Source organism: Schistocerca americana, chromosome X (assembly GCF_021461395.2).
Source record: "Schistocerca americana isolate TAMUIC-IGC-003095 chromosome X, iqSchAmer2.1, whole genome shotgun sequence".
Lineage (NCBI taxonomy): Eukaryota > Metazoa > Arthropoda > Insecta > Orthoptera > Acrididae > Schistocerca > Schistocerca americana.
In genome coordinates this window covers 911,654,207-911,667,583 of record NC_060130.1, presented here as the reverse complement: position 1 = coordinate 911,667,583, position 13,377 = coordinate 911,654,207, and the positions used below count along the sequence as shown (strand labels likewise).

At 39.3% G+C, this 13,377-nt stretch overlaps 1 protein-coding gene across 2 annotated transcripts in view; it reads left to right on the top strand.

The window, feature by feature from the left end:
* LOC124554678 overlaps positions 1 to 13,377 on the top strand; it is a 234,004-nt gene that overhangs the window by 41,031 nt on the left and 179,596 nt on the right. The gene's annotated exons all lie outside the window — the stretch shown is intronic.

The window sequence follows — 13,377 nt, the reverse complement described above, 5'->3', positions numbered from 1 at the left end:
TTCACTTGAAAATTGTTTCATTCTACACTGCTGTTTGGGTAGGGAAAATGGTACTTATTCCTCTGATCTATAGGGGTGCAGCTAGTTTCTCTACAATTTGGTCTTTTTCTACCCAACATGTATCATTTCCGTTTCCATCATTCTTTCTAAGAAATGAAATTTCATAACAATCTTCAATGTAAATCACCTGAACCACAAAAAAATCTTGATCAGTTTCTACCAGCATAGGAAACCAGAGCAAAATCCTCTTGATGCAATGCCTTAGGATTGATCAGGTCATGTGAATTTTCTGTGGCTGAATATCGCTTTTTGAAATTGTGTGCAAACCTCTGGGGAGATAGCAAGTAATGCTGGTACTCAATAATGTATGGAGCGATAAGTGTAACAGCATGGATGGTTTGGGTCTGCTCTGTTGGAACTATTCTCATCCATATTTGATCTAATTTATCCTTATTCTCTGCAATTTGCAAGGTGGAGAGGTTAAAAAATGTTTATGCCACGACATCTTTCACATGCAGTTTTTGCGAAGTCCTCAGCACCAGATAGTATATGTTTCCCAGCTCTGCAGACATTCCAGACTGCACGCTTTACAGTTCCACCAATCCCATCCATGACACCTTTGCTGTGTGATGTGGCAAAGAAGTCCCATGAAATATTTATCACATAGCATTTTCTGAAAAAAATGTCAAGTTGGTATACAGGAAACACTGCTTAAATTGACTGGCTGCACCATCACTCATGAATGTGACAGATTCTACCTCTCGGCTCATGGCTATAATGTGCTCTACAATCTTACTTAGTAAAGCGTGCACAGAATATTTATTGTGATCAAGTTCAACACTAACAACAGCACAAGAAAATCCATCATTTTGTGAGTCGCATCGCATTCGGGAGGACGACGGTTCAATCCCGTCTCCAGCCATCCTGATTTAGGTTTTCCGTGATTTCCCTAAATCGTTTCAGGCAAATGCCGGGATGGTTCCTTTGAAAGGGCACGGCCGATTTCCTTCCCCATCCTTCCCTAACCCGAGCTTGCGCTCCATCTCTAATGACCTCGTTGTCGACGGGGCGTTAAAAAAAAACACTAACTGTGAGTCCCAAACATATGCTGTAAACAAAGTGATTTGTGGTTTTGACCAATGGGGAGATTCCATGGTGACTCACATTACATTTTGAAATCAGTGTTTTATTATGTTGACTTGTTATCAATCTATAAACCCATATTTTCTTTTGTAGATCATCGTTATAAATTGTGTTATTCAGGCAAAGATCTTGAAGTGTTATTTAAGCAGGGAAGAGTATTGAAATTAAAGAACAAGACTGTAATTTATGTTGTGACTCGTGTTACAAATTTGGGACATCCTATTCCTACTGTGCATTTTAGGTCAAAAGTGTCCTCAAACTATTAGGAGTATGGATCTGGTTTTTGTCACAGGAAATGCATATTAGGTTGGCATTCAGATGACAGAGTTACAGATTTATAAAAATACTTACACCATGCGAAATATTGTAATATATTGAAAAAGGCGCGTAACTCAATGTTACGTGACTCATATTACTTGCTACTTCTTGTTGGAAAAACTTTTTTACCACAAGCAGAGAAGTGAAAATATGACATTATTGGCCAAATAAGATAAACTTGACGTTAACATTTCACTTTTCAAACACTATAAAAAATTATATGAGCATGACATCTGGGAAAATGAATTGTAAATTCAATTAAAAGACAGAGAAATGAAAATATCCTCTTGCATTGACATCATCAAGTGGATTAATTTTCTTTATAATTTCTTCACATTTTACAGACCATTTCCAATAGTGACCAGCACGCTCCATTGCACTGATTAGGTAAGAATTTCCAAAAACTGCACATAGATCTCGAACATTGAATTTACTGTCATGTTCTACTTTGTACCTGTCTCCAATTTTCACATTTTCTATAGTTTCTTCAGTGTGATGATCTGCAGTAGCAAAAGTCTTTGGAGACAGCAGATATGTTTGTAGTATTCCTTTCTTGTAGTGAAAACAGTGAATGCTTTTTATCCAGAATGAGATTTTCACTCTGCAGCGGAGAGTGCGCTGGTATGAAACTTCCTGGCAGATTAAAACTGTGCGCCCGACCGAGACTCGAACTTGGGACCTTTGCCTTTCGCGGGCAAGTGCTCTACCATCTGAGCTACCGAAGCACGACTCACGCCTGGTCCTCACAGCTTGCCCGCGAAAGGCAAAGGTCCCGAGTTCGAGTCTCGGTCGCGTACACAGTTTTAATCTGCCAGGAAGTTTCATATCAGTGCACACTCCGCTGCAGAGTGAAAATCTCATTCTGGAAACATCCCCCAGGCTGTGGCTAAGCCATGTCTCCGCAGCAGTATCCTTTCTTTCAGGAGTGCCATTCCTGCAAGGTTCGCAGGAAAGCGTCTGTAAAGTTTGGAAGGTAGGAGACGAGATACTGGCAGAAGTGAAGGAGTGAGGACCGGGCGTGAGTCGTGCATCGGTAGCTCAGATGGTAGAGCACTTGCCCGCGAAAGGCAAAGGTCCCGAGTTCGATTCTCGGTCGGGCACCCAGTTTTAATCTGCCAGGAAGTTTCAATGCTTTTTATGTTTGGTGCTGATGGTGCTGAAGAAAATATTTGAGCCAGATTAAGTTTCAAATTGATTCCTTGAATTTCATCAATAAACACATGAAAAACCTGCATAGTTGTGGTACTTGCAGCTACCTGAGCAAAAGTTGATGCATCACCTACTATGAATTTTTGCTTTTTTACTGCATTCCCCACTAGCAATTCTGCAACTGCATCAATTCCATCTATTGCTCCTTTACTATGGGATGTAGCAAATAAGTTCAAGTAGATTTCCACATTATGAAATGATTGAAATTGAGGTACAGAAGCAGTAATGTATTTGTTTTTAAATTGTGAGGCAGGTCCATCTGACCAGATTGAAACTACCTTCACATTTTCAGGTATAGTTGATAGTACCTTGCTAACGTAAGCAACTGCAGCACTCGAGCCGTAGCTTTATCCAGAGCACTATGTGACTTATACAGTGACAAAATTGCTTTACTAGGTTGTTGATCTTGCATCTTATGTTGCCTTTGTTTTCTAATTCTCTTCCTTTTTGTAGCTCTTCTTCCTTCTAATAACATTCCTATCTTATGTTGACTTAACTGTAGAAGCTTTTGTTTCTGCTTCTGCGGCTTTTTCGAGTTTCTTCCAGATGCCGCTTCTTAAATTCTTCATATTTTCCTTCACTCTTAAGTTTTCCCATCTCCTACTCTGTCTTTCTGCTGCTGCTAAGGGCATCCTCTTCTTCTAATCTTAAAATAATACAACTGTGACTCACATTACACATTTAATTTTCTGTTTTTACAATAATCATTGAAATTGGGAAATTTTTAGTAGTGATATTAGTTACACATTCACACTAAAAATTAAATTACTGAACAAGATAACTTTTATCTCTTATATCTCTCTTGGTATAAAAATTTAATTACATGAAAGTGACTTATGTTATATGAAAGTTCATGCTGTTGTGTTATATCATTTACCCCAGCCTGTAATTTACCTACTTCAGTTTTATACTTTTTATGCAATACATTAGGGTACGTAAAAGTACTATAAATAATGATATGCCAATTCTTACCTGCCAATTAATTGAAATGAAGGTCCAAAATTTCCAATAATTCACACTCTCATCACATGAAAAACATATGGCGTTATAAAAATGGCTACAAATTATGAAGGGAAACCAATAATGGGTCATAAACCATTGTTGCCATACAGTAAAAAGTCCAACCTTTCCAAAAAGTATGTAAAAAGTACCAAATTTTAGTTTTCGATTATCATAAGTGTGTCCTACTTTACATGGAATATCCCAGTGGACAATCTGGACTTCATTCTGCAGTTGAACGGTATAATTTTCTGCAAAATGTACTTGCAGGCTCAAAGATGTTCTTCTTGTTTGAGGATTTTTTTTTTAAATTGGTTGTTGTCTTTTAATAAATGTATGTTGTAAGACTTGGGGTAGCATGTTTGAACAAGCATCAAGACTCTGACCAACAATACCATGAATCTCTTGCAGAGTGATTCACTGGTTCACTGTTTCCATTCGGTCAGCTTTTTCATTAAGTTTTCATTCAAAGAATACTTATCTTTCGAAGTACATTTGCACACTTTTCACATTTTGACATCATACAAACTTCCTTCTCTTGATTGCAGCCTATTGTACTAATGAAGTCAGAAAATGTGGTTTTCACTTAAAGAACAACCTTGTTTATAACTTTCAAAAGTAACTTAACGTTCTCGTGGTAGCAGCAGACACACACATTGCGCGATGTATTCTGTAAGGTGCACACAAACTTTGGTCTCAATGCACAGAACTTGAACAATTTTATTGGCATGTCAGGGAATTTCTCTTGATATATAGCTTGTTCTTCTTTCAAGGTCATGATCATGTACCTCTTCTGGACTTTGGTTTTTCCACCTTCTTTATCCTTCATTATCACACAATCTTTCATTCCAGAATTTTGCCATGAAATGTCATCTCAAACATAAAAAGCAGCAACAGCTTCTTCTGTGCCTGGATTTAGGTGTTGAATCTGATTTTTCTCCTGTTATTCGTTTACTAAAACTCCATGAGCATCAGCTAATTCCAAGATAACTTTCTTATACTTTCTTGGACTTCTAGGTAAACATGTTTCCATGCGTTTAATTGCTTTCTTTAATTTAGCTGGAGATTTATATGATTTATATGGACTATTAGTGTAGATGACGCAAGCTTCATCACCATTGCCTTCAATGCTACCTCTGATGTTATTTCTGAATTTTCTTTGATTAAGTTTCTCTCTTTCTCTTTGCTTCTTAAGTTGAGCAACAGTTAAACTTGACCATTTTAGTCTTTTCCTTTCCCTGTCCTTTCTCTCTATCTCATCACTTAACCCTTTCTCCTTGAGTCGTTTCCGGTATTCTCTCATTTTCTCAGCTGATGTGAGCGGCATGATAACAAGTGTAAAAATGAAATATATTGTTTGAGAATTAGTGTGGAAGCAGTGTAATTGCTAGAAATAAGCCAGTATCTATTTTAAATAAAAAATTCTATTCAATATAGTGATCTTCTAACAACACAGTACGTAAAAATGTCTCTGTTATTTAGGCATAATACATAGTGACCTTCAAGGACAATCAACATTCTGTTGCAGTATATAGGAAGTCAGTAACTTCTTTTTCTATTGGCAACATTGAGGTTTTCTTATAATTTGGGATTGCCATTGCTTCCCAGGGAAAGCATAGGTTATGGAAGAAGAAATACTGTTTATCAAAATAATTAACTCCATCCTGTATTTAGTATGCAGCCATTTAGTCATTTCAGTGTAATCTTTACTAAAGAACTTTATTAACTTCCCTTTCAGCAGTTACTCTTCAGACTCCCTGAATATAAGTTTCTTCTCTCTGGAAAGTACATTCTTGGTTTGTGGGACTTCCCACTTTCCCTCCAATTTTTATGAACAGTATAGCCAACATATAAATGGATTTGATCTACATCTGAAGGAATGTCAGTCAAATCGTCATTCTGTTAATCCATTTGTCATTCTGTTACCACATGTGTGTCATTCTGTCACCATTACAAAATACTGTTTGTAATGAATAGTTTTTTCTCTGCTGTCAGACTTTTATCTCTCTCTCATAAATCTGTATTTACATGCCAATTTTTAGGATTCTATAAAATTGCATTGCCTCAAAAAAAAAAATTATTTCAGCCTTTTTTCAGTAACACAGTGACAGGAGATAACAAAAAAAAATCAATCAGCCTGGGAACTTTACTAATTAAATAAAATCAATATAAGCTATCGAAATGGGCTGGCTTAAGATACTTGTAAAGTTTTTCAGATATATTCTGTTAATAAATTACTTTACAATGCATCATTGTAGTACTTTTGAAAACTGGTTTCTTAGAGGGTCTAGAAGCTGAAATTTGACAAGCTACAAAGCCATTTGTTCAGTTCCAGCACTTTTTAACATGAAAATGAAGCTTCAAATAAAAATAAAAAAAAGTGTTTCAGCTAACAGAACTGAAAATCAGATTTGTAATAAGTATATTTTTAATTTTTAAGGTTTGTGTCTATGTTCTCATGGAACAGCCCCTTCATTAGCACATGTTAGACAAGACGTTGAATAATTGTCAGTTACAAAGTATTGTTTACTTTGGAACATTTCTCATGGAACCAACAGTGACAGTTGCTACACTGAATATGTTTTATCACTTGTAGTTGTTTGCACATTAACAGACATTTTTCTCAGTGCAGTTTTCACTTGGACTTTCCTGTGCATCACAATCTCGGCAGAAGGCAATATTAATAGTAACTCCACAATTTTGGAAGGTTATGCAGTTACTTTTAATGAAACTCTGTCTGGAGAAGCTGTGTGAAGATTGGAAACTCGTTTGAAATGTTCAGAAAAATAAAATTGTACACTTCACAGAAACATAATATATTACAACAAAAATATCAGTGGGTTGAATTGGAATTAAGCAGCTCGTATAAATACGTGGGTGTATAAATTTGTGGGAATATGAAGTAGAATGAGCATATAGGCCTAGTCATAGCCAAAACACAAACAGACTTTGCATTTTCCCTGTATCCTACCATTGAAACAATAAGTCTACAAAGTAGATAGCTTGCAAAACATTTCCAGGACTCATACTAGAATAATGAGTGGACTCGTATCAAATTGGACTAACAAGGGGATATTGAATGTATTCAAAGGAGAACAGCATGATTGGTCAGTTTTGTTTGACCTATGGGAAAGCATCGCTGAGATGCTGAAAAATCTGAAGTGGAGGATGTGTGAAGATAAATGCCAACTACTCTACAAAAGCCTGTGTTTCAAGCTTCAATATTAAGTGCAGAATATGTGTATTACAGCCTCCTCCCCACTTCTCCCACCTCCATGCACACCTGAATGAAGACAAGATTGAAGTAAAACGTGTGCCGGACCGAGACTCGAACTCAGGACCTTTGCCTACCGTGGGCAAGTGCTCTACCACTCAGCTACCAAAGCACGACTCACGCCCCGTCCTCACAGCTTTACGCCTGCCAGTACCTCACCTCCTACCTTCCAAACTTTACAGAAGCTCTCCTGCGAACCTTGCAGAACTAGCACTCCTGAAAGAAAGGATATTGCGGAGACATGGCTTAGCCACAGCCTGGGGGATGTTTCCAGAATGAGATTTTCACTCTGCAGTAGAGTGTGTGCTGATATGAAACTTCCTGGCAGAGTTCGAGTCTCGGTCCGGCACACAGTTTTAATCTGCCAGGAAGTTTCATATCAGAGCACACTCCGCTGCAGAGTGAAAATCTCATTCTGGAAGATTGAACTAACTACAGCTTACAGAGGGCCATTTAGGTGATCATTCTTCCCGTGCTCCATACATGAATGGATTGTAAATAAATCGTAATTTGTGATACACTATATCTACATCTACATTTATACTTCGCAAGCCACCCAACGGTGTGTGGCGGAGGGCACTTTACGTGCCGCTGTCATTATCTCCCTTTTCTGTTCCAGTCGCGTATGGTTCGCGGGAAGAACGCACCCTCTCGAAACCTGGCGAGCAAGCTACACCACGATGCAGAGCGCCTCTCTTGCAGAGTCTGCCACTTGAGTTTGCTAAACATCTCCATAACGCTATCACGGTTACCAAATAACCCTGTGACGAAATGCGCCGCTCTTCTTTGGATCTTCTCTATCACCTCCGTCAATCTGATCTGGTATGGATCCCACACTGATGAGCAATACTCAAGTATAGGTCGAACGAGTGTTTTGTAAGCCACCTCCTTTGTTGATGGATTACATTTTCTAAGGACTCTCCCAATGAATCTCAACCTGGTACCCGCCTTACCAACAATTAATTTTATATGATCATTCCACTTCAAATCGTTCTGCACGCATACTCCCAGATATTTTACAGAAGTAACGGCTACCAGTGTTTGTTCCGCTATCATATAATCATACAATAAAGGATCTTCCTGCTTTTTGCTACAGTTTTCTAATGCTGCAACTTCTCTGTATACTACAGCATCATCCATGAAAAGCCGCATGGAACTTTCGACACTATCTACTAGGTCATTTATATATATTGTGAAAAGCAATGGTCCCATAACACTCCCCTGTGGCATGCCAGAGGTTACTTTAACGGCTGTAGACGTCTCTCCATTGAGAACAACATGCTGTGTTCTGTTTGCTAAAAACTCTTAAATCCAGCCACACAGCTGGTCTGATATTCCGTAGGCTCTTACTTTATCAGGCGACAGTGCGGAACTGTATCGAACGCCTTCTGGAAGTCAAGGAAAATAGCATCTACCTGGGAGCCTGTATCTTCTGGGTATCATGAACAAATAAAGAGAGTTGGGTCTCACACAATCGCTGTTTCCGGAATCCATGTTGATTCCTACAGAGTAGATTCTGGGTTTCCAAAAACGACATTATACGCGAGCAAAAAACATGTTCTAAAATTCTACAACAGAGCGACATCAGAGATATAGGTCTACAGTTTTGCGCATCTGCTCGACGACCCTTCTTGAAGACTGGGACTACCTGTGCTCTTTTCCAATCATTTGGAACCTTCCGTTCCTGTAGAGACTTGCGGTACACGGCTGTTAGAAGGGGGAAAGTTCTTTCGCGTACTCTGTGTAGAATCGAATTGGTATCCTGCCAGGCCCAGTGGACTTTCCTCTGTTGAATGATTCCAGTTGCTTTTCTATTCCTTGGACACTTATTTCGATGTCAGCCATTTCTTTGTTTGTGCGAGGATTTAGAGAAGGAACTGTAGTGCGGTCTTCCTCTGTGAAATAGCTTTGGAAAAAGGTGTTTAGTATTTCAGCTTTACGCGCGTCATCCTCTGTTTCAATGCCATCATCATCCGGGAGTGTCTGGATATGCTGTTTCGAGCCACTTACTGATTTATCGTAAGACCAGAACTTCCTAGGATTTTCTGTCAAGTCGGTACATAGAATTTTACTTTCGAATTCACTGAACGCTTCACGCGTAGCCCTCCTTACGCTAACTTTGACATTGTTTAGCTTCTGTTTGTCTGAGAGGTTTTGGCCGCGTTTAAATTTGCAGTGAAGCTGTCTTTGCTTTCGCAGTAGTTTCCTAACTTTGTTGTTGAACCACGGTGGGTTTTTCCCGTCCCTCACAGTTTTACTCGGCACGTACCTGTCTAAAATGCATTTTACAATTGCCTTGAACTTTTTCCATAAACACTCAACATTGTCAGTGTCAGAACAGAAATTTTCGTTTTGATCTGTTAGGTAGTCTGAAATCTGCCTTCTATTACTCTTGCTAAACAGATAAACCTTCCTCCCTTTTTTATATTCCTATGAACTTCCATATTCAGGGATGCTGCAACGGACTTATGATCACTGATTCCCTGTTCTGCACTTACAGAGTTAAAAAGTTCGGGTCTGTTTGTTATCAGTAGGTCCAAGATGTTATCTCCACGAGTCGGTTCTCTGTTTAATTGCTCGAGGTAATTTTCGGATAGTGCACTCAGTATAATGTCACTCAATGCTCTGTCCCTACCACCTGTCCTAAACATCTGAGTGTCCCAGTCTATATCTGGTAAATTGAAATCTCCACCTAAGACTATAACATGCTGAGAAAATTTATGTGAAATGTATTCCAAATTTTCTCTCAGTTGTTCTGCCACTAATGCTGCTGAGTCGGGAGGTCGGTAAAAGGAGCCAACTATTAACCTAGCTCGGTTGTTGAGTGTAACCTCCACCCATAATAATTCACAGGAACTATCCACTTCTACTTCACTACGGGATAAACTACTACTAACAGCGACAAACACGACACCACCGGTTGCATGCAATCTATCCTTTCTAAACACCGCCTGTGCCTTTGTAAAAATTTCGGCAGAATTTATCTCTGGCTTCAGCCAGCTTTCTGTACCTATAACGATTTCAGCTTTGGTGCTTTCTATCAGCGCTTGAAGTTCCGGTACTTTACCAATGCAGCTTCGACAGTTTACAATTACAATACCGATTGCTGCTTGGCCCCCGCATGTCCTGACTTTGCCCCGCACCCTTTGAGGCTGCTGCCCTTTCTGTACTTGCCCGAGGCCATCTAACCTAAAAAACCGCCCAGTCCACGCCACACAACCCCTGCTACCCGTGTAGCCGCTTGCTGCGTGTAGTGGACTCCTGACCTATCCAGCGGAACCCGAAACCCCACCACCCTATGGCGCAAGTCGAGGAACCTGCAGCCAACAGTGGGAAGAACCATCTGCCATGTGCTTCAGTGGTTTTTGGAATATAGAACTGTATGTAGACCAGTGCTATAATGAGCTGTGTTAAACGTAAGTGGTCCTCAGTGACAAAATATGTTTAACTTGCATAACTCTCTGTTCATTCTTGACAAGTTATTTTCCTGTTTGCCTACACCTTGTCTTCTTTTCAAAATTGGAACGCCATTTTTTTTATTATTTTGTTAACTGTGTGCAGGTACTCCTGTCCTTTTATTTATTTTATTGACAGATAAGTCTGTTCTTTTTTTTCTTTCTGCTCAGTCCCTGATTTATCCATCCTCAGTTTATTTTGGCCGTGTGAACTATGAAAATGAAAAGTATTTCTTTCTTCTTATCCACTGTATTTATTTAACTTTCTTTTACATGCTATCTCGCATGTTATTAACATCACTGTTTATAATATGCATTCTTCTTGTCACCCTTTCTGTGCTGTGCCAGAGCAGTGAACTACAGACAATACATGGTACAGGTTCCCCACTTATTCAGAATCCAATCCAAGCATTTACTCTGTTGATTGTAGTTGAGGCGAAAAGTCGGAAAATAAACATAAAGGACTTGAGCTTTCATCTTTGGTAGGTCCTAGAATTTTCTACTGCTTGCCATTTCTTTCACATGTGGCAGTGATTTGTGAGAGTTAAAAATTTACAGCTGCTCCACATTTGGAGTTCGTGTTAAACTGTAAGTCTTCTAGTAAATGTCTGGGTAAGTCAGTTCACTGGTTAGAGAAATCCAGGATTTTAGAACAGCTTTGCTTTACTTGTGGAAACTCAAAAAACTAAAAACAGTATTCAGACCACTTTGCATATGTTGAAGTGATTTTTACATGACTGCTTTACACACATACATCCCCCTTAAATGTTTTTGTTCATATTACTGGCATTTTCACTGTTTGGTATTTGCCTTTTAAAACAACTTTCACACATTTTGTTTTCATTCTTTTTGATTTTGTTGTCACATGCTACAAGTTTGTAGTTCATTGGTCAGTGCTGGATATTTCCGGCAATACTTAACTTTTTTATTTCTCCTCCTCCTCCTCTTGCTCTTCTTCCTCTTCTTCCTCTTCTTCTTCTTCTTCTTCACTGAATCTGTTGAGCATTGTAATTTCAGTTGTTGTTTGATTTTTGTAGTAGGGTGTAAAATTATACAATGGTACTGATTTTCTTGTATAAATGCAATTTATTTCCTGTCATAGTGGCTGCCATGAGTGGAAGTGCTTAGAGCCTTTACGATAACATGTTCTACTATGTGTCACAGATTAGGGCCTTTGTCAGTTGTTTGGTTACTGTACTGCCTAACAGAAGTATACACCAGTCCATGCATTTGTGCCTGTTTGCAACAGTTCATAATAATATAACTTGTTTTTCGTGTCTGTTTCTGGCATTTAAGGACAACCAAGAGTTCTAGAACCATGTTAGTGCTTCTTACGTTCCTTCTCCCTCCAGTGGTATTCTGGGTCCATTAAGATGCTAGTTGTCATTAACTTGGACTGAGTGTAAGTTCATGGCCCCATCCATTCCCTGAACTACAACAACCACCCCCCACCTCATCCAGCCTTAATGAGGGGATAACAGCCCTTTCCAAAGTATGTGATAGGTGAATGCAGTTCATCGAGCTCTTGCTGTACTACTTCCCTTTCAGTGCTGCAAATCTAACTTTTAACTGTCCTATTCCTCCCTACAGGTGTCCACCACATAATGGCTGTGTATGGACCTGGTGATCCTGGGTTCCCAAGCTGTTGGCTTATCAGCATTACTAATTGTCCCTGACTGTAACCTGTAGGCCCACTTCAATTACCACTGTTGGCTGTGAAGATGGAATGCCATGTGCCATGATTAATAGGGATCTTGCCGTAACTGCCCAAATTATGAGGAAGGTACAAACATTTTTAGAAAACTTCTGTCTCAAGGTGTGTTATATGCTAAAGGTGTGGTTGGCTGTTGAGGCAAAACAGTCATTAGCTGGCAGCATCTGAGGAACCTGCCGCACCTCACCTGTATAAGATCCAGGCAGTTTAGACTCCGCCTGGTTGGACTTCATAGATACCTAGCTGGTGTTGGGTAAAAACATGGTCCTGACTCTTCAAACTGAAGGGGAAGAATTGTACCATCAGGGGGTAAAAACAGCTAAAGAAAGAAGAGATCTTGGTATGTCATACCTTCCAATCAACCTTTTCTGGTTCTTATTCTTTCTGCAGTTTTCTTATATCCATATCAATTATGTCACACCACTTAGTTTGTGTTAAATTCGCTTGAGTTTGATTTTATATGAATGCATGATGTCTGTTCTTTCGGGCATGTTGAAATGAACAGACACCACACCAAATCTGTAGCAGTGATGCATATTGTGTAATTGGAGGTGGAGGGGGAGAAGGAAGGAAAGGAACTATTTTTATCAACTGCATCAGGACTGTGCGGAATGAGCAAGTGAAAATGTGTACCAGACTGGGTTAAAGTGCTGCTGATTCCACACAAAGTCCCAATGCAGCTAATATCAATAGTTCCTTTCCTTCCCTTCCCTTCCCTTCCCTTCCCATCTCTTCACTCTTCTTTTCTTTCTCCCCTAGCTACATTCAGTTACATAATGACTTTGATTTGTTGCAAATGACTCTCGGGAACTGTCAGGTCTCGTCTCTTGCAGTTTTAAAAGAAATTTCTTTGGTTTGAACTTGAATGAGCTTGACTATCTGTGGTTGTACAAGACAGACATATCTAAGGATGTAAGATGCTGTCCACAGTGAGGACATTAGACTAGCACCTGGTGCTTACTAAACCAGTCCAATACCAACGTGGTTCACTAAGGCTGGCAACCCACCAATCTGAGTAAGTTAGCTTCTTCTTATGGTGATATGTGATCTTAAGATCCTGTTATCATCACAATCGTTAATATGCATCAAGGTCAGTAATTCACCTCTTGAGTGACTGTTTAGAAACGGGCAGCATACGATGAAATTATTCAAGATCCAAGCACAAAAATGCTCCAAGAGATTAAAAGTGGCAGAAGCTAAGATTAAAAGTCAGATTCGGAGCAGTACACCATTGTGGCTAAGTAAAAGGTCCAGTGTAATTTTAG